The following is a 22,336-nucleotide window of genomic DNA, read 5'->3' as shown; positions in this document are numbered from 1 at the left end:
GCCAAAAATGACCACACGGAGCTAACGCAAGGAAAAAAAAAAAAATCGAAGCGTTTTTTAGCGAATCAAATTCTTCAGAGCCCGGACATTAGTGTAGAGTTTCTCATCGTGTAAAAACCAGTGCATGAATTTCTCTGATAGGATGATACACGATCATTACGCTTGCCAAACGATTTCCAGGTCTGATTAACGATAGCACATTGGATGATCATTTACTTTTTCTCGTTTATTCTAAAGTCGGCCATCTTGCTCCGTCGCTCTCTTTACGAGACCGATGATAGACCGTCAATGATATCCAGACGAAAGGAAGCAACAGAAACGACTATAATAACAACAGTAATAACTGTGACTGTTAGCGACAGCAACGGCAAACGACAGTAGTGACCACTAGGAACAACAGTGACTGTAACAGTAGCAGCGATGGACGTCACAGCAACAGAGGCAGAGGCGGCCGCTGTCAAAGTATCTTTGACGAACGAGCCGTTCCACCACATATTCTGCTCCTCTCACCGGTGCCAAGTCGTCAGCAGCAGCAGCAGCAGCAGCAGCGGGAGCTGCAGGGGCAGGGGCTTCATAATGATTGGCCATCACCATCAACAGCATGATGATGATGATGATGATGATGATGATGATGATGATCCAACACTAGTACTATGCACTCCAGCACCACCAAAAGGGCTTCGTCTAGCACTGTTATTTTGCATAGTAAGACCTCCAAAAGGGCTTCGTCTAGCGCTAGTCTCATTCATAGCAGCACCTCCAAAAGGGGCTTCACTTGCACGGGAATGATACACTTTGCCAACCCCAAAAGAGTTATACCATCACCGTGAATATCAACACCTTCAGAAGGGCTTCGACACCCTCTAGCACCATGGATGCTACCACCGACCATCGGGGCTTCATTAGCACCAGCACCATGCACGCTACCGCCTCCAAAAAGGGTTCCGGTTCGCTCCAGCACCGCTCGAGCGCCAACACCTCCAAAAAAGGAAGTCACCAGCACCACTTAACCAGGCATCTGTGTTGGAGGTGCAACAACCGCAACAAAAATACTTCTTTAACCACACATATCACTTCCTCTCCCATGTCCACCATTCACCCTCCTTCCATCCCTTTTCTTCCTCCTTCCCTCCTTTCTCTCCCTCTCTCCCTTCCCTTTCTCCCTCATTCTTACCCCCAACCACATCCTCTATCTCTCCCCCTTTCTCCTCACTCACTCTTCTGGCCCTTTTGCCCTTTTCCCCCCTGGCTCCCCTAACCCCTTCCACTCAGACAGTCAGCCTCCCCCTTCCCCTCTCCTCCCCTGGCAGCGAGCTCTTCCTCCCCCCCCCCCTACTCACCACCACCACCACCACCACCACCAGCGGCAAGCCCCCTGACAGGCCCTCCATCACGCCCCTGTGACTGCCAACTCCATTTTTGGTTTATTTCCACGCGAGGTATTTTCTGCGTATCGTTGTTTCCGACGCTGTTTTTACCGCGAGCCAACTCTCCCCCACCCTCCAGTACGGGTGTGTGTGTGTGTGTGTGTGTGTGTGTGTGTGTGTGTGTGTGTGTGCGTGCGTGTGCCACTCGGTGATAAACAAAAGAAATGGAGAGGAAGAGAGAGAGAGAAAAAAAAAGAGGCGAGGGTGGTTTGATCTGGAACGGCGTCCTATTTCCAGGAGGTTCTTCTGGAAATAGTTAATTTAAGCGGAAGATCCCCTGGAACATTCATTTCACGGGCGCGTCTTGCGCCTCAAGTGAGCGAGCTTAATTAGCATGAGTTAAATGGATATCGATCAGTTGAGTCAGCATCTCCACTACTAAGGGAAGAAGCTATTAAGGTCAGCATTATTGAAATTCCCGAGGAAAAAATGAGGCGGGCGACGAGGACATGGCCCCCCTTCCTTCGGCAGTTGGTGGGCGGTAGCAAGCAGCAGCAGCAGCAGCAGCAGCCACAGCCACCACGTAGGGTCCTGCTGCCAGTTGACAGGAGAGATGTGTAATACTGTGGCAACAACCATCGCCAGACTAGTCTGAGTTACATGGGCCCCCCGTCCGACGGGGAGAGAGAGAGAGAGAGAGAGAGAGAGAGAGAGAGAGAGAGAGAGAGAGAGAGAGAGAGAGAGAGAGAATCGATTCACGGTCATTCTTTTCGCCATCTTCTTCTTCCTCTTCTTCTTCTTCTTCTTCTTCTTCTTCTTCTTCTTCTTCTTCTTCTTCTTCTTCTTCTTCTTCTTCTTCTTCACTCAATTCCTCTTCAAATATTGTGCTCTTGCTAATTCTAATGCCTTTTAAAGCTGCTATTACTACTACTACCACCACCACCACCACTACTAATACTACTACTACTACTACTACTACTACTACTACTACTACTACTACTACTACTACTACTACTACTACTACAACTACCACCACTACTACACGCACAAGGGACAAAAAACCAGGCCAGCAAATCCTTCGACAAGACGATTCCAGAGCACCGACCTCTGTCAGCGACAAAATAGATCACAAAAACTAAAATAATAAACTGAAACGAAAATTCGACTCAGGAACTATCATATGTGGCTTTCCTTTAACGAATATCATTACCTCTTGGTAAGGAAAGACCAGCGGTATAATGCAAATTGACTTTGACTGAACAATATCTCAGACGAAGTGATACTGTTTACAAATAGTCTGGACCTTGTTTACGAACCATTGCCAAGTCAAGATGCTCATCCAAGTGTTGGTTTAGAACGGATGAAAGCTACCGTGGTCATCCTTGTCTCTGTCATGAAAATTTACTCTTATTCTTATTGTTATTACTTTCATCATTATCATTATTATTATCATCGTTATTGATATCATTATGATAGTTATTATCATTATTATTATTATTATTATTATTATTATTATTATTATTATTATTATTATTATTATCATTACTATTATTATTATTATTATTATTATCATTATTATTATAATAATTGTTATCATTACTATTATTATCATTATTATCATTATTTGCTTACTTATTTCTGGTAACATCATATGGTTCCCTCATCATCACGCCAGCCACAATTTTGCAATTATCGATATTGTAATAATTGAAGTACGTCATCATCCCCAGCAGTGTTGGTACCCTAATTACTCTCTATGTAACCAACCAAACAGCTGTCCACAACTGAGAGTGGTCGTTAGCCTTTTAGACCTATCCATTTAACTACACCAGAAGGAAAATGACTCCCACACAAACCTCACTCTACAAAGGAACCTCAGAAATGTCCTTTTCGTTGACCGCGCCTTCATTTTCAACATTACCTCATTTGCATCTCCCCGTAATTACCCTTAATCATTCAATTGGCAGCAAGCGCTTTTTTTTCTGCCTCGTTACGTTTTGTTCGCCTGTGTTCCCAGACCGCAAGCATAACACGGCGCAAATGGGGAAATGACGGGTTATATGTGGAGGCCATGTGCCGGAGTGGCCAGAACGACGGTGAGGTAGCCTGCGTTACCATGGGGTGTGTCTGACACACACACACACACACACACACACACACACACACAACTGTAAAGGTCCCTCTTCGCACAGTACAAATAGTTGATTACGAACAGGTAATTACACTCGTACAGGCTCTCTCTCTCCTCTCTCTCTCTCTCTCTCTCTCTCTCTCTCTCTCTCTCTCTCTCTCTCTCTCTCTCTCTCTCTCACACACACACACACACACACACGAGCGCATTCACACGAGTATACGTCATTTTCTCGTAAAGCCATGCATCACACAATTAAGTTCTTAGAACAAAAAGCAAAATGGCTCCAAAAAGATGGAAAGTTTATGGGGACCTGACATGTGGATGATTTACAAAACGAAAGCAAGTCTGGAAACCTCCGTTCCACGTACTAAGAAGAAGAAGAAGAAGAAGAAGAAGAAGAAGAAGAAGAATATGGAAAGGGAACGATGGTAGTAGCGTGGTGGATAAAGGAGACAGAAAGACTGAAGACCCTATACCATAAGACCCTATAGACTTAAGACCCTATATCGTATAATCTTCAGTGACAAGATCTTTCGAAGAAAAACATCTCCACACGATCCATATGAACGACAATAAAAGGCAAAATACAATAAAGCTGTTCGAATAAGAATTGATAACAATAAAACAAAAATTCACGAGAAAAGATGGAAAAAATCTCAAAAACCCAGGGTCGCATTTAAAGCCAATTTTGTCCAGAGCGAGATCTAATGAGAATCATATTTGCAACTTTGTCTGTGCCTTTTAGGACATGAGATTGTCCTCATTTTAGGTCCTCGTGCGTCCACGCATATTCTTATGCGTCTGTTTAGTTTCTCATGCGTCTGTTAAGTCTCTCTCTCTTAATCCTCCCATCTAGCTACCTTTCCAGGTACTTATGGGTCCTTTTAGGCCCTTATGCATCTTCCTTGGCTCCATTGCGTCCGTCCATACCTCTTATATGCCTCATCCTCCTCTTCCTCCTCCTCCTCCTCCTCCTTATGGCCCGCATGCGTCCACGTCGACTCCCCATGCGTCACCAGGGGGCCTTCATGCGCCCGTCACGCGGGCATAACCATCAGTCACACATTGTAATTTTCCTCCGGTAATTACACGTGGGACTCCAATTTGAAATTTCGGTAATTATTCTTCAGAAGGATATATAAATTAGGCTGACAGGATATGCCATAAAGCCGCAATTCGAGGAAATTTAAATAGGCAAATGAGATTTATGGACTTGGCCTCAATATTTTCGGTTCTGTCTTCATCAGAGAAGCTAAAGTTAGCGTAGTTGTAACTGCTATACTTTATATATATATATATATATATATATATATATATATATATATATATATATATATATATATATATATATATATATATATATATATATATATATATATATATATATATGTATTAATTTAGGAAGGCTGTAACTGAGATATTTATATATGGCATGAGTAAATTCATCTCGATGTTATAACTTTCTTGCTTAAGTACTTGTGAATAGGTATTTTTCTTATCATATCAAAGTGAAAAATGCACTTGGGATTTATTCCTTGCAGTCCTGTATACACACACACACTGTTGCCAGATCGGTAAGCAAATCTAGCCTCGGTATTTATATATAGTCAAATAAAACAAGTGTGCACTCCGCTTATTCGACGCCATTTGTCCACGCTAAAATATCCCCTTGGTACCCACAATACCAAATTAATTAGGAACTGTGAAGCATTGAAAAAAAAAAAAAGACTTGCTTAAACGAGAATTCGAACCTGTGTGTGTATGTGTGTATTTGGCCACACTGGCATACCGTATTAGCGAGGATGCAATTGACGTAGGAGAGGGGAAGAGGCTACCAGCGTTGTCGCTGAATGAACCCATGGGAGACGGGGCGCGTAGCGTCCGAATTAGCGAAGCGGTGTAAGGATGGCGGGTGGGAGGGTGCTGTGGGAAAGCTAGTGGTAATGTGGATGTAGGTGGGGAGCTTGTGGTAACGTTGGGGTGAGGGGGATAGGCAGTGGGGAGCTTGTGGTAATGTGGGGGGAAGAGGGGCGGTAGGTGGTGGGGAGATTGTGGTAATGTGGGGGGGGGTTTTAAGCGACGAGGATAATGACACACGCACGACGAAGTCTTGGACAGGTTTTATGAAGTGTTACAAATTTTATCTCCTCTCGCACCATCTCGCGACCCATTGATGCCCTAGGGACACAGCGAGATGCGTTGGGAGGAAGGGTTTTATCAATGTGTTCTTCCTAGGACGGTTGAGGGGGGAAGCAGAGTCTTGGGACGGTTGAGGAAGGAGGGTCTTAGGACGAAGGAGACGAGGGAGGAGGGGACATGAACGTGGATATACACAAAAATGATGACTCTCGCTGCACGCCACCTAGCTAAGGCGATTGAAAGTGAACATATACAAGATACACACACACACACACATATTTATTCAGTAACACAGCCAATTATATGAAGCAAAGCTAATAGGTAGTTGTAGATGAAGGTAAAATGAACGAAAATTTCCCCTCTAATTACGCCTCAGGCAAGCTAAGCGAGACCCGACGGATAACATCAGTAAGAACATAAACTACGGTACAGCCAACTCTCCCCCACGTCTCACTGCCCCAACCCCTCTTTTCCTCTCTCTCTCTCTCTCTCTCTCTCTCTCTCTCTCTCTCTCTCTCTCTCTCTCTCTCTCTCTCTGCTTCCCTCTTCCTCTAACATCTTTTCGATATTCTTCTTCCTTAATTCTCTTAGGCTTTTGCATCTTCCACCTCCTTCCTTACAACTCCATCTTCTTCTTCCTCTTCATCTTATTCTTCACGTTTTGTCTTTATTTCATTCCTTCGTCTGTTCTGGATTTGGGAAAAAAAGAAAGATTTCCTCTTCACCAACCCTCTCACCATCTTCAACCTCTCCCCTAACCTTGCCCCTTACTTGATTTACTTCCTTCATTTCGTCTGCTTTCATCAACCCATCCTCTCCTTTCCTTCCCAGGCTTGCTCACTTCACCCCTCGCAGTCAGTAAGAGGTCCAAGATTCTCTCTCTCTCTCTCTCTCTCTCTCTCTCTCTCTCTCTCTCTCTCTCTCTCTCTCTCTCTCTCTCTCTCTCTCTGCCAACCACAGGATTCACAATTTGGTCTCACAACCCAGAAATGGGGAGAAAGGGGGAGGGAAAGGGGATGTGCTACCATCGCCACTACCACCACAAACCACTACCAACCACCACCAACCACCACAAACAACCAGCCATCACAAACCACCACTAACATCAACCACCATCCCTTACAGACGCAGGCATCAAGAGCTGCTTTTGACTCACTCCTTCACTTTTTAAATAACTGTTTTAGAGAGAGGGTGACAGACGGATAGAGAAGAAAGACCGCTCGCCCCCCTTAACTCCCTCCACCACCCTCCCTCGTCCCTCCTTCCTCACATGTGTTCAATTAAATCCTCAAAAAAAAAAAAGAGAGAGAGAGAAAGAGGCAACAACAGTTAACCCGCTCACAGATCCATCAAGATCTTATCACCCTCCACTATGATATGAAAGAGAAAAGTGGGGTGACTTGTACGCCAAAAGTTTTGTATTACACTTAGTCTGCTCTCCGGCCAAGCTTGCTATTTCCAGATTTTGCTTTTCCGCGCTTCACCCCTTTCCAGGACACCTGGAAAAACCTTTTCCAGACGGGGAAATGGCTGGTGATAAATTCCTTTTCCCTGGAATAATTTGTTTTCCTCAGCGCGGCAGCGGAGGCCTCCATCATCACAGATTCCACACCATTTACGATGATTTATCGCGATTTAGCAAAATGATGTGAAACTGGAGCAATGTCACACCAGCCGACGTATACACACGTTTCTGAACGTGTTAGTGTTTCTGGCCTGGAACGTTTCTTGTATGTGTTAGTGTTTCTGAATTCAAACGTTTCTGAGCGTGTTAGTGTTTATGGTCTGGAACGTTTTTTTGTATGTGTTAGTGTTTCTCACCTCGAACCTCTGCATTTCGCTCTAGGTTTCCTATATGTAACACTGGTATTTCCAGGCTTGATGAGGCTGCATCATCTCCAGTCGACGGAAAAGATTACAGCATCATTGACAATTTTCTGACCCCAATAGAGACCTCATATTATTATCATTATCATTATTATTATTGTTATTGTCATTATCATTATCATTATCATTATTATTATTATCATTATTGTTATTATTGATATTATTATTATTACTATTATTATCATTATTATTATTATTATTACTATTATCATAATTATTATTATTATTATTATTATTGTTATTATTATTATTATTATTATCATTATTATCATAATTATTATTATAATTATTATTGTTGTTGTTATCATTATAATTATTATTATCATCATTATTATTATTACTATTATTATTATTATTACTAATATCATTATCATTATTATATTGTTATTATTATCATTATCATTATTATTATTATTATTATTATTATTATTATTATTATTATTATTATTATTATTATCATTATTATGTTATCATTATTATTATTATTATTATCATCATTATTATTATCATTATTATTATCATTATTATCATTAGTGTTATAGCAATGATCTCCAAGCACTTCAGCGATCACCATTCCAGATACGGCACTTCACTACACGATATCCGTCCAGAAAACATCTCCCTTTACAATATACGACATCTGCTGGCGCTTCAGGCCAAGTTGAACGATGTACAGCGACACTCGCGACATCTACTAGCACTTTAACTACCAAGGTTAATTCATGGGACACTTGGACAAGCAATACATGACTTTCACCGACTTTAAGTCTCACAATCTCTGTTAAGTATCACTTTAATTTCAAATTTTCGTCGTCTCTTTACCCACACTGTCCGTCCTCTGGCACTTTATTTCACAGTGAACGAGGTTGTATAGTGCTATAGCTCACAAAGAACACTTACTGCACTTTTCTTATAAGTAAGATATATTCACAGGTCAATCATATGTTTTCTTCTCACCCATTAACTTATACTTACAACACAATCACACGTCTAAATCTGGGGATCGCATTAGTTAACATACCTTCAGAGGTTTATGTATCATAGTGCTCTATGAGGACTAAATATGATACCAATAAAGCTATGATAATTTGCTTCTTTCCATAATATTAAGAAGCTCTTTTGTTTCAGGATGTCCTATTGTTTCTTCCTTCTACTTTGTTCCAGGCTCTCCGATTATTTCTTCCTTCTACAATTTTTCTTTTAATTTTTTTTTTCCTTCTAATTCCAGGGCCATCACGCCCACGTCACCATCAGCTTGTTCGTGCCGGCTTGCTGCTGCATCGTACCAAGAGGCGGCAGTGAAATATAATGCTTCCAGGCCGACAAGGAAAGCTAATTTCCATGGCAGATCGGGTCTGGAATTCTTTGCAGCCTTCCGGCTATTGCACCAACAACGCGATCCAGGCGGCCCCAGGCATCCATCACCCTCTATCTCCATCCAAGGTTTATTAAGCTTCCAGTTCAACACTGACCTCGACGGGATGTTCCAGCGGAAGCCAGTAACTCTCTCTCTCTCTCTCTCTCTCTCTCTCTCTCTCTCTCTCTCTCTCTCTCTCTGTAACACACTCGAATTCCCCTTTTTTCCATTCTTTTATTTTATCACCAACCTAAATTATGTCTGCCTCTCTGTCTGCCTCTTTGTCTTTGTGTCTGTCTCTCTGCCTCTCCTTCTCCCTCATTCTCTCCTTTTCTTCGTCATCGCCTTTGATTTCTTCAACCACATCACCACCTCTACTGGTTACCTCACCCATCTACCAGACAAATCTTGCACCACCACCACCAAGAACAACAGCAACACCAAAACAACAACAACAACAACAAACAACAACAACAACAACGCTCCAGACGCGGTACTGGAAAACCCTCTCGTTCCAAACCTGTCTCAGATGGGACTCCTGTTTCTATGCATGGCTGTATCTTCAAACCCCTTTAGATCAGCTCCTCCACCCGGGAGGGAGACTCTCTCTCTCTCTCTCTCTCTCTCTCTCTCTCTCTCTCTCTCTCTCTCTCTCTCTCTCTCTCTCTCTCTCTCTCTCTCTCTCTCGACTCCATCCGGTGACACAAACCTCCCAATTCACTGGCGACACCACGATGCCCCGTCGTGTTTGGGGGGAGGCAGGAGAGAGAGGGGGGGAAGGAGGAGGAGGACGAGGAGGACGAGGAGGGGGCCAGCCAGCCATCCGCGTTACGCCTGCCGTCGTCGTTCTCAACCTCTACCTCTGTATATTGCGTTTCCAGGCCTCACTAATTGACCCGCCTAAAAGCGGGAGGGCGCTGATAAATCTACAAGAGTGAGCGGCCACCGGTAGCAGTAGCAGCGGCGGACACGGAGAGGTGGTAATATTGCTTGTAGAGTGCCAGGGTGGAGAAGGGGCGGCTGGCAGGAGGAAGAGGAGGAGGAGGCTGAGGGTGTCGAAGCTCAGAGTGGATGATGCTACAAGGGGAAAAAAAGAAAAGAAAACGGGGGAGTGAATGGGTAATGATAAGACTGTCTTCAAGGAAAACGTCGACAGGATGGGATTGTTCTATTCTTTTTGAGGGGGAAAGTTGGATGACTGGTATGTTGATTTCTGGAAAAGATAGACTGATTGAAATATCATAGAGTGAGGAGAGAGACAACCCCGCTAAGCCTATCTATTCATCAGCGCTTGAGTGCATGGGTCATGAATACAATCGAGAGAGATAAGCAAGAACAACAAGAACAACAACAACAAAAAGATGAGAAACAAAGAACTTATTCATCAAAACCAAGTCAGCCTTCGTGGCTTCTCCTTATATTAACCCCGATGGCCGAGCTATCGATGTCGACCTTAGAAGCGATCATCTTTAAGTGCGATCACCTCACGTTGGTCCTTCGGGGCGTCTCGGCAGACCCGATGCTCATTTCAGACGAGGCAAAGCCAAGTACGTTGTCAATCTCCCGTGATAATGGCCAAGGTGGCTAACCAACCCGGAATTACTACTACGTGTATATCTCCGGGTGATATAAACATCACTCGCACTTTCACTATAGCTTTAAACCCTCCACCGTTGTTCTAAAAGAAAAAGAAAATGGAGGGAGGGGGGGAAATTATCTCTTAAAGAAATTGAATGATTTATGGCATCAGGTAAACTCTCAACTTCAACTACAAGTAATTTGCTTGTAATTCATGGGACGAGCTGCTTGAAAAAAGAACTATGATAATTTGTTGATAATCTGACGTGTGTGTGTGTGTGTGTGTGTGTGTGTGTGTGTGGGAGGGAAGGGGAGGGGGGGTAGCTATAGCCACTGTATAACACACATCAGATGAAGCTGTTGAGGAAAACTATCTACGTTTTGAGCCCTATGGTATCGTCGGTTAAGGTCCAAATTATGGTTGGTGTGTCTTGCAAGATATACTGCTGCAAAATGTCTATTGTCCTAAGCGTGAGGGGGAGGTACATTATGATGATCTTAAGTATGTATCTCATATCTATCTATCCATCTAACTCTCTCTCTCTCTCTCTCTCTCTCTCTCTCTCTCTCTCTCTCTCTCTCTCTCTCTCTCTCTCTCTCTCTAATCTACTCAACATCTATCATCCCAGTACAGTCAAAAAAAAGAAAGTCATTTCCTATTTCCTCTCGCAAAGATATTGATGATACTGACATGTCACATAACGTAGATGTAAGGTCATTGACTACGCTATCATTACTTTGTGGTTACTATTTGTGAGTTCCGGAGAGAGAGAGAGAGAGAGAGAGAGAGAGAGAGAGAGAGAGAGAGAGAGAGAGAGAGAGAGAGAGAGAGAGAGAGAGAGAGAGAGAGAGAGAGAGTTTTTACACTCGTGTTGCCCCGTCTCTTAATCCTGCATATACATATGTACCACGTCTTCACCCCAGTGTGTGTGTGTGTGTGTGTGTGTGTGCGTGCGTGTGCGTATGCATTTAATGCAAGCCTTAAAGTGCATAGGGTGGTTCGATGATTTGTGTGTGTGCATTAACCTGTCCGTGCGTTTTACAGGCAGTTGCGTACGATACGCAGCTTCGTGGCTGATAAATTATACGCAACCTATATATGGAGAGAAATGCGATGAGTCCCTAAAATACGATCCATTTGTGTGTGTGTGTGTGTGTGTGTGTGTGTGTGAGAGACCGTCTTCCTTTCACAGTTGTGGTGTGCTGTGGTAGTTGGCTAAATTGGCTACGCATTAACGTGGACACACACACACACACACACACACACACACACACACAGCATATCTCCAAAGAAGGGAAGACCGAATACTCGGTTCGAATCCCCTGGCCGGCAGACTCCGCTTGCGAAGTTTACATTATCTGTTGCATAACACGGGTCGTATTGATGCCAGGAGGTGGGTTGTCATCTTCGGGAGAGATGCTGGCCAGGGTCAGGTCGGGAATGTTGATGTGGCTTTTTTTTTTTTACCCCTGGGGGCGCCTCTCGCAACGAGTGTTAATTCTAAGAGAGAGGAGTAAGAAAGGATGAGGAGAGTTGAGGAAATTAGCTACATCAATGTGGAGTTTTGATATTGATTGAGGCGATCTGCTGGGTGGCTGTGGATGTAATCCTGCAAGGAAATATAAATATATATATATATATATATATATATATACATATATATATATATATATATATATATATATATATATATATATATATATATATATATATATATATATATATATATATATATATATATATATACCTTCAAGGAAGAGATATGTCTCTAGAAAATCCCCTCCTCCCACAACGGAACAGTCGTTCCTGTACCGTTGTTCTCAACGGTCCCGTTAGACGGCGAGTTGGAGGCGCTGTTAAGAGGCGAGAGGTGGCGGTTGTGGCGGTGGTGGCAGGGGGTAGGGGGCTAGGACTGGGTGTGTGTGTGTGTGTGTGTGTGTGTGTGTGTGTGTACGGGGCATGTGGGCTGGAGTAGGAGGAGGAGGAGGAGGAGGAGGAGTTAGCTGGCTGGTGAGGTAGGTAAGTGTGTAAAAGAGAGAGAGAGAGAGAGAGAGAGAGAGAGAGAGAGAGAGAGAGAGAGAGAGAGAGAGAGAGAGAGAGAGAGAGAGAGAGAGAGTATGGTCATTCTATCTCATTTCTAGGTACCTCGACCTTCTGCTCATGCGTACAAGTTGGTCTTTTTAAGTCATCGTCAGTCCTTTGGGCTGGAGTCTTGGTGAAACACCTTATATCCCCGATGCCAAGGAGAGTTCAAGGCCAAGGTTTATCTGACTATAAGTTGGGTGAACGCATATTTCTCTCTCTCTCTCTCTCTCTCTCTCTCTCTCTCTCTCTCTCTCTCTCTCTCTCTCTCTCTCTCTCTCTCTCTCTCTCTCTCTCTCCTCTCCCTCAATGGCAAACCGTGCACACCTTTAAGACAAACCCTCTGATTACTCCTCCCCTTGTTCATATTTTCCCTCCGCTCTATTGAGACGAGTTTGAAGTCCCACGAGAAATAGTATCCGAGACCAGAAGAGAGAGAGAGAGAGAGAGAGAGAGAGAGAGAGAGAGAGAGAGAGAGAGAGAGAGAGAGAGAGAGAGAGAGAGAGAGAGAGAGAGAAATATATATAGGCATATCCAGTTTTAGATATACACCGAGAGACTCCTCCCCTTAACCATATACAATATAGGACACTGACCCCTTTCCCCCGCGCGCTACATATAACTTTTATGGAACTCTTCCATGTTTACGTTGCGGTAGTAAAATCGCAACGTAGTCATTCACAGCTTTCACGGATACTTCATGTCGGCCAGTGCATAAGCCAAGGGTATAACAGACAGTTGCGAGAATTTCTCCCCCTCCTTTTTTTTAATAATGTTTTTCCTTTTTTCATCTCTAGGACGTTTGAGAAGTATCACATTGAGTCATCCTGTTTATAACAGTACTTTTATTCGTCGAGTTTATTTTAGTTAGTAGAAATTGAATTTTGGTTGTTTTCTGTCCAAAGATACTTAAAAGAATTACCCACTGATTCGAGGATTATTATAAGTATTTTGATTCTATTGTCTCGGAATGACTTTAATTAGATACGGCAATAAGTAAGGGCGATTAACCAACACAATGGACTTCAAGGTTAACGAACTCAAGCTCTTCTTGAAAGATCCATAACTAGTATAACCCCAGAGTGATTGTAAGCCGTAACTTCTGTCCTCCAGCCAGCGCAGACGAAGAGGTGGTCAATAGTTAAGATAGCCCCAGCCTCGACCGACGTATGTAGAGACGTCTCCCAACCCACAGGGTGTGATGATGATGGTGAGGAGGAGGTAAACAGAGAGAGAGAGAGAGAGAGAGAGAGAGAGAGAGAGAGAGAGAGAGAGAGAGAGAGAGAGGAGTCCTATTCACCCCTCAAATATTCAATCGAAGTCCAATCTACCGCTGCAGCTCGTATATGATGGACGATGGACATTCATCACTTGTCTGCCTATTGGCGACTGTCAACACGGCAGGGAGATAAATCTCGCATGTGCCTCAGCATCCTTCAAAACATACATAAAACATCCCGTCCTGTGTCTCCTGCCCGATCCATCGCGTGTGGCTTCCTGTTACGCCAAATGCTATTTGCATATATCATCTGTTCGCTAATGAACATTCTTTTTTTTGTGTGTGATAAAGCCAAGTTATCCAGGATTCATGTTACTGAGTTGTGGTAATTGTTCTATAGTGTGGTTTTGGTTAAAGAACAAAGGGTCAATTATTTCTCCAGTAGATTCTTAATCATTAGATAAGAAAATCGTAACGATGAATGTAATTAAGATATGAATTTATCAGAAATTAATCAATGGATGTATTTGTAACATCAATCGGGCGTTCTTGAGCGAAATAAGGAGACCCAGTATTCACTTACTTTTCACTGAAAAAGAGTTGGTTCCTACTTTGAATTAATCAATTCAACATCGTTTTCTTCGTGTATAGTAAATACACCGTGTAAGGCTTGCATTCCAATGATGTTCTTCTGCTTTATTTTGGTCTAGAATTTTGGCTCGCGTTCTTTAGGCGTTGAGGAATCGTTGAATCAGAACGAATTTCGTGTCGACGTTATGTCTCAGAAGCTGTAGTTCAGAATTTCGACTGTTTCTAACACAAGATAAGTATATTTTGTGTTTCCAGAGGACGTATATAGAAAAATACTGGTCTATTTTCAATGAGAATATATTCTAATATTTTTTTCAATGCCTGTGAATTGATATGAAAATCACCTGACGCAGGAGAGCGGTCAAATGGCTATGTTTGCAAAACTCGTGAGACAAAATCACCCTAAATTTTCTCTCCTTGTGAGACACTGAGGGGTGATTTCGTCCCGGAATAAATTCCTCCCATTAATCCTTAACGTCCACAGATTATCTGTCTATTGAAAATGAATTTACCATTGAGATATGTTCATATCTTTATATACTTTTGTCTACAGGTCGGCGTGAGTGCGGCCTAGGTCTCTTAGCGGGCAAACGCATCGGCAACAAACCCAAGAGCGCTCGCTCGCTCCCTTCGCGCCTCAGCCAACTGCACGCCCTCCACGAATCACCAGCCAGACCAGGAGCTCTGGAGCCAATGGGTGAGCAGCACGGGAGAGCGACGACCAATCGCGGCCCAATATGTCCCCGAGGGTCGACTCCAGCGCAACTCCCTATGTAAGGACGCCGCCACGGCTGAGCCCGCTTTAGACTGAGGTCTGTGTTTTTTAGTCTCCATCTCTTTCTCTCTCTCTCTCTCTCTCTCTCTCTCTCTTACTTCTCAACAAAAAAATACATGATAGACGTTAATTATTTATAAACGAAATATCATTGCCACAAAAATCAATAGGTCCTGTTGCTGTGCGAGAGAGGATAGCAGGTTTTAATGGCGAGTTTGAAACGTTTGAATAAGCGGCCGGGTTCTTGAAGTGAAGCCTTTGGAAGCGGTCGGGAATATTCGGCCAAGATGAGGAGGAATTTGCCATTGATTCAACAGCCCGTTCGCCTCTCCCGTTTAATCGCTGGACAATTACTCAGTTGATCTTGATAATGATAAAGAAATAATTAATCCACAGCAATTATACAACGCGACGCAAATGCATAAAGAATCCCAGGCATCATTTTGAGAGACGCGGGGGGCGGGCGGGCTGGCGGGCGGGCGGGCGGCGTTTAGGATATTCTGCGAAACGCCCTCGATTTATTCCCACGTTGTATATCATCGCAAAGCCATTTAAAGAAAAAAAAAGAAAAAGAAAAAAAAAGATGATCCTCATGCACCTGGGGCCCGTAATTACCAGCATCTATTTAATCCTAATTCCTTAGGTAAACGCGATGATGGAGGAGAGAAGTTCTTGACGATGTAGTTATGGAGATCCTCGTCTGACATAAACCAAAGGAAGGCCAGCCTGGCGTAGTAGGCCAAAGGGAAAGGGAGGGAGGAGGAGGTGAGTTAGGGGGTAGGTAGAGCAAGTCAAAAGGATAGGGGTAAAGTAAACTACAGGGGGGGAAAAATGGGTAAAGTAAACACTAAGGGAAAAAAGGAGGGCAATAACGACATATTCAAGGGATCAAGGGACACCGAGGGATAAAATGTAATGAAAGTTGAAGGATAGGTATAGAATATGAAAGAAATGAAAGAAGGGGTAGGATTAACCAATGTATATAAGAGACAGAATGAAGAAAAATGAGGAATGCAAGTCATGTAGGGTTAAGGTAAATGAGAATAAACAGAGAATACTATGAGCAAAAGGAGATGATATCAAACCAAACCGGTTTGCATCCTCTAAATCAGGAAAAATAATCCTCACAAGAAGGAAAAAAAACAAGTGACAGGTGACGTTGGTATAAGGATCAAATGCAAGCCAGAGTACAATTACACCCGGATATGATTAAACATATCTAAATATATATCTTTGCAGGCCTTCCTCTCTGTCTCTGTATCTTTCTCTATCTCCATGTATATGTATGAATATATATAAATTACACAGAAATCTCGTCCAGTGGTATATCTGACCAGGAAAAAAAAGATATCTATATATTCCTTCTCCTGGTGATGATTAATTCATCTGTGTGATCAGTCACTTTATGAATTCCATCCATTCTCGAGCCATTCCCCTGCACCTGAGGAATGCTGCAGTGTGATATATAATACATATATTTCTCAAGCTTTCAGAAGAGCTCCCTCTCGGTCTCAGGAATCCGATAATTTACAACTCGCACTTGAGGCAGTTGAAAAGATAAAAAAGAAAAAAGAAGAGAAAAAAGAATTCATGTTCTCACATGAACTCTTTATATAAAATTTGATTTCGATCGAGAACCTTTGATCAAAAAATTACACACACACACACACACACACACACACACACTCACACACACACACTCATATATATGTATATATATATATATATATATATATATATATATATATATGTATATATATATATATATATATATATATATATATATATGTATATATATATATATATATATATATATATATATATATATATATATATATATATATATATATATATATATATATATAAAATATGGTTATCACGATTTTTTTCAATTTTCATATATTGTAAATTTCCAATCGAAAGTCGGCCTATATACCTATACATATTTGTAAGTAACGGTATTCGAGAGAAAATAATAATCTCACTCCATAATTATCTCCATGAGGTGTAATTTAGAATATTTAGCGTTCAATCACCCCGACGCATAGCGCGTTCGTCAGCTGAATGCTGCGCCAGCCATTTCATTTAATCAAATATCAACATACCAGTCTAAAGCCAGTAATGAAAATAAGTAGTAACTCTGGCTGGCTATTAGCAGGGCTGTGTGTTCTAATTAAAAGCGGCGTAAAATAATTGGTGTTGCTAGTGGAACTTTAGTCAATATTGATCGATATTTTATGATTAAATCAATAAGAAAATTGAAGGATCAAACTGAATGTCTTGCCATAAGAACGATCCCAAAAATAACAATATATTAAAGAGAAAGATGAGATTCTATACATATTAGGAACATTAAGAAATATATTAGGAAAACGAAATTGAAGTTTTGAACCTGTGAAACTCAGAATTTCAAAACAAAAACACATGAAACACTCAACAGTTCAGCATAATTCCATGAAACTGCATCGAAATTAGATAGAATACTAAATACCGAGTCATGAAGATGATCACAATACGTGAAGACGAAATAGAAAGTAGGATAGGATAGAGACCTACTTACGACATCTTCCTTCAGCCGTTTCGCGCGTCTAATACATACATACCCGAACCACCTGAGCCATCTATAGGCCTTTCCCTCTCGATGCTCCTAGGGACTCGCCCCTCCGAGACCAGACCGCAGTCAAAGGCCCTTCATAAAACCACTCGGAGGTGACTTTATACCACCTTTTACGATCGCGTTGATGATGTTGCAAACGACCTGACGGCCACTTTGCGTCAAACTCGCGGAGGCTATCCGGTTAGCGCCGGGTAGGAGAGAGAGAGAGAGAGAGAGAGAGAGAGAGAGAGAGAGAGAGAGAGAGAGAGAGAGAGAGCGCATAGGGCCTCTCTCTCTCTCACACCGCGCGCGGCCCGATCAGGGGCGGGCCATCCCGGCTAGAACTGAGATGGCGGACACCCCGCCGACGATGATGGCCGAGGAACGAGCGTGGTGTGGGGGGTGTTTATTTTGATTTTATAGCACGTTTCGGGGCCTCATGCTTGATGCTTAGTGCCTGATTATTGCCACTTGAGCCCAGGGGGGAATTCGACACTTATTATTTTCGCCCAGGGAGGGGTTTAGACGGGTTTATTTTCTGGTTCCTTTTGGGTGAGGTAGGGTAAGAGGTGATCACACAAGGACGCTGCTGGGCTGTATGTGGCGGCGGGTGTTGCGTCGATTGGCAGAATTCTCTGCGATATTCTAAACTTCCTTCTTTTTTTAAATTCATTCCTAGTCATTTGTATCCTGATTTGGCATGGTATATTATCATAATCATTCTATTATTATTTTTTTTTACAGGAGTCACATTTAAAGGTCATTCTGGGACTGATAGAATAATCGGAAATCCTTAATAGTGCGTCACTTCGCCCCGAAACTTTTAAGCGCCGTTCGAGTGCGATGATATCCAATCATGCAGGGAACTTCTAGTGTTTTTGCCGTAATGCTCACGACGCCTTGTCCTTGACTTACTTTACTTTACTGAAGGAAAAAAAAAAGAGAGAGAAGAAAAAAAAAAAGAGTCTACCCTTGCATACAGTCTCTGACCTACGGCCCAAAACAAGCTTTTGCTAACTAGAGCGAGCGATAGTACAGTTAGGTCATAATTTCCTGCGCCCGACTCGCTTACTTCCTCCTTCATCTGGTGCTCACTGCTCGTAATGTGGTTAACCCACGGATGGAGAGAAGGGGAAAAAAAGGGAAGTAAAGATGCCTTCCATTTTTTCTCGCCTCTGTCGTAAACCCATCCGATGCCAGACGCCTCGTCCTCACTGGGTTGGTCAGTTACCCATTTTCCTTCTTACTCTTCTCTTCTATGTAACATTTTCTTTTTTATTCTCCTCTATTCTATACGTTTAGTATTTTTTCTCTCCTCATTCCAATCACAATTCCCTATCTCGCGCACTCCTGGTGTTCTCCAATTTTTGCTCTTAGTTTTCTCTTCTACTAATGTCTTCTAATCCTACCTCTTTGCCGTTCTGACTCCAACTCCCGTCTCTAACGCCACTTCCCCTACACTGAAACCTAAAATTGTTACATAATAAGGCTTCAAAGGTTCCTTTTTTTGAGGGAGAGGCTTATGGGCTTATCCAGCTTTTATCGTCTTCGTTGGAATACTCATAATGATCACTTTAATAGTACTCGTTCGTAAGATCTCATGGATCTCTCGACTACGCTTGTCTAAATTTAACAAAAGAAAATACTTTGAATTAAAGAGGATAGATTTAGAAGTGTGGAATCTATCTGAATCAAAAGAACCACGTTGTAGAATAGTCACCAACGTTAAACAAAATATTTTGTGTCATTCAAAGGGTTTTTGAATACAGGAAATATTGTAGCTTTAAGTAAAAATGGAATCCATTACTTTCAATCAAATGAAAATATAGTTCTTTTCAGGAAAGGGTGATAAAGTTGCTTAATTCAATCAATAATGAAATAGCTTCAAACAACGGGTATGAAATAGCTTTAAGTACCTAAGTAAAAAGCGGTTTTAGGAAGACGGGGATAAATTGGCGTCAAATAAACGGATATAAAGTGGCTCCATGTAAAAAGATATGAAGTAGATTTAAGTAAACGGGAGTAAATTGGTTCCAAGGAAAAGTAATAAGATGGCTTCAAGTGAATGGAATGAAAATGTCTTCAAGTAAACAGAAATAAATTGTCTTAGGGGAAAAAAATGGTTCATAATAAATGGGTATAAAATGTCTTAAAATAAATGGGAATGTAATGGCTTCAGGTAGACCGGAAAGATAAAGGTTTCAAAAATGTATATAACTCGAAATCTTCTTGATTATAACGTCGGTGTTTCTAAGATAAACCGTCATGAAAAAAAAAAAAAGTCGACTCGTCATACCCAGCTCCCTTTAGTGTGTAAAAGGGGGAGGGTGATAATGGGGGGGTCGGGAAAATTTTCTTTTCCCCTCTATTCTGCATTGCCTGCCACTGCTAATGAAGAGTAACGTTCGAGCCATATGTCGGCGATTCACTCGCCATCTTTTACGGGTTGAGGAACCCTCGTCTACGCCAATATTAATGGAGGAAATTCTGGATTACACAATGGTCCCTACCCTCCTTCAATTTGGAAGCCTTATCCTCCTGGTGAAGCGGAGGCTGATTGGCCTCCCCTTTGCTCAAGACGGACGTGCAAGGGAAAACAGAAGAAAAGTTACAGGCCACTGGGGTGTGGGGCCAGAGACCCCGTCGTCCCTCCAACTGGACGACAATGAGGTAACCATCCTCTTCTTATTTCTTTTCTCACACAATTTTCCCCGAGCAGCATTCTTCATCTCTGAGATTTTACACATGGGGTTTTCCCCCCCTGGGAACCATGTTTAATTTGCCGTATTTTCTCGATTTTTTTTTTCTCTCCCTTATCATTGAATTTCTTTTTGAGATTTTCCTTTTCGTGTAATCTTGAGGCGAGCTATATTTCCCTTCTGGTATGATTCATTATAAATTTTCGTCTCATTAGAATTGCTTTTTGAAATTGACGAATTTTCTCTCAACAACTTTCCTCTTTCAGAAACCTTCCTTTCAGTGAATCTCTCGAATTGGTAAATCTCCCCTTCATCGCCATAGTTTTTTTTTAGCTCGAATATTCGGCGCGTGAGAGGAACTTTTGTACTCTCCTCGGCACTGGCTTTGATGTCGGTGCCTTTCTTTCAGAATAGGTTGGAGGTGCCGGCCACTTCGCATAGTGAATTTGCACCAATCTCCCGACGAGAGTATTCAAAGTGTTCCTCGACAGTAGGCAAATCTGTCTAACGAATCTAATGAACTATCGACCAGATTATATTCTATATCTCTCAGACTATCTCTCACTAGTACTTGAAGATACATAGTCTACCATTCTTAAGGCTCTGTTATGGACCAACACACTAACAGCATCTTCTACCACACACTCTAACTGCATATGGTTCTTGAGTCCATTTTGTCGTGTTTCCAAAGGACAGAAATTCAAACATCTGTTGGGTGTATAAGACTACCCCTCTGGTATTGTGCTTGTGGGGCTAAGCTATAAAAGACTAATTTCTCTTTGGCCTTTTGGGAGACATTGACGCACAATTCCAGTAATGAGCAAATAAAAGCAGGAGGAGGAGGAGGAGGAGGAGGAGGAATGAAGGGAGAGAAGATTGGGGATGAAGTGCAGATAGAGGGAAGGTAGGGAGGGAACATTTACCCCCTCCTCCATTCTTCCTTCGTTGCCACTTCGCTGCGTTCAGAGATGACAAATATGTCCCTATTTTCACCCCATCTCTGATCATTCTTTCGAAGCATGGAGGTTCCTATCATATCCTAACTCCATTACTTCGTTTTTCCTTCATTTCCACAAACGCGTCGCCAGCGAAGGCTTCCCTAAACTGAGTAATCTGGGAGACGGTCGCTGGCATGTTATCCTCGGGGTTCGGGGGTAAGGGAGGTGGGGAGGTTACACCCGGGCGCGATGCAGACAAATTCCCTTGACTCCTATTATTTCCAATCAGGCATGACGTTCCTTAGTCCTACAGTATGTTCGAAAGCCCAATAAAAGGGTTGGGGGTAGCTGTGGGTTGGGTGGTAAGGGGATGAGGGAGATGTAGGAAGCGGGTTTTGCTTGATTGAGATTAAGATTTGTATTTCTTTTTTTCCTTTTCCGTAAGGTTTATTTGTCTGGACCTCTCTCTGTCTCTGTTTCTGTCTCTGTCTCTATCTCTGTCTCTACTTATATACGTATATATGCATGTGCATCCATACATACCTACATACATGTCCAAAATGTATATATGTAAATCTATGTGTGTGTGTGTGTGTGTGTGTGTGTGTGTGTGTATGTTTACATACGTAAAGCATATCTAACTAAGGATCGCATATTATGTTTGTGAACATCAAGTTCTCAAAACACACATTTGCTCATCTAAAGAATCTCTCACTCTGAGACCGGCGTGGTCCCTCAGGCGCGCTGGCTGCCTGATCATACACGCTAATAAACGATGTCTTTTCTCGTGGCTGCTCGTACATTTCCAGAGACCTTAGTCACAGGGCTAGAGATACATGGCTTTATTTAAATCTCCATTAATTATAGGATAAGAAGATTAAGAAGGCTGCAGCAGACGCATGATGGGGGGGGGGGGGGGGTGCATCAAGATGACCCAAACGCCTTCTTCAGGTCTTCCTCTGTCTGTGTTCTC

At 42.4% G+C, this 22,336-nt stretch overlaps 1 protein-coding gene and 1 long non-coding RNA gene across 9 annotated transcripts in view; one reads left to right on the top strand and one right to left on the bottom strand.

Annotated features, from left to right (window-relative positions):
• The window catches only part of LOC139756572 (homeotic protein ultrabithorax-like), an 821,256-nt gene that overhangs the window by 477,821 nt on the left and 321,099 nt on the right, over positions 1–22,336 (bottom strand). The window lies entirely within an intron of this gene.
• LOC139756574 (uncharacterized) overlaps positions 8,095–22,336 on the top strand; it is a 67,367-nt gene continuing 53,125 nt past the window's right edge. Inside the window, exons 1-2 of one of the 2 annotated variants that reach the window (XR_011714390.1) lie at positions 8,095–8,970; positions 14,909–15,128. This is a non-coding gene — a long non-coding RNA (uncharacterized lncRNA). Of the gene's footprint in view, positions 8,971–14,908; positions 15,168–22,336 lie in introns of both variants that reach the window. The other variant, XR_011714389.1, reaches the window with a different exon arrangement.

Source organism: Panulirus ornatus, chromosome 22 (genome assembly GCF_036320965.1).
Source record: "Panulirus ornatus isolate Po-2019 chromosome 22, ASM3632096v1, whole genome shotgun sequence".
In the NCBI taxonomy this organism is placed as follows: Eukaryota; Metazoa; Arthropoda; class Malacostraca; order Decapoda; family Palinuridae; genus Panulirus; species Panulirus ornatus.
The sequence above is the reverse complement of the archived record's forward strand: the minus strand, read 5'-3'. Positions and strand labels throughout refer to the sequence as shown.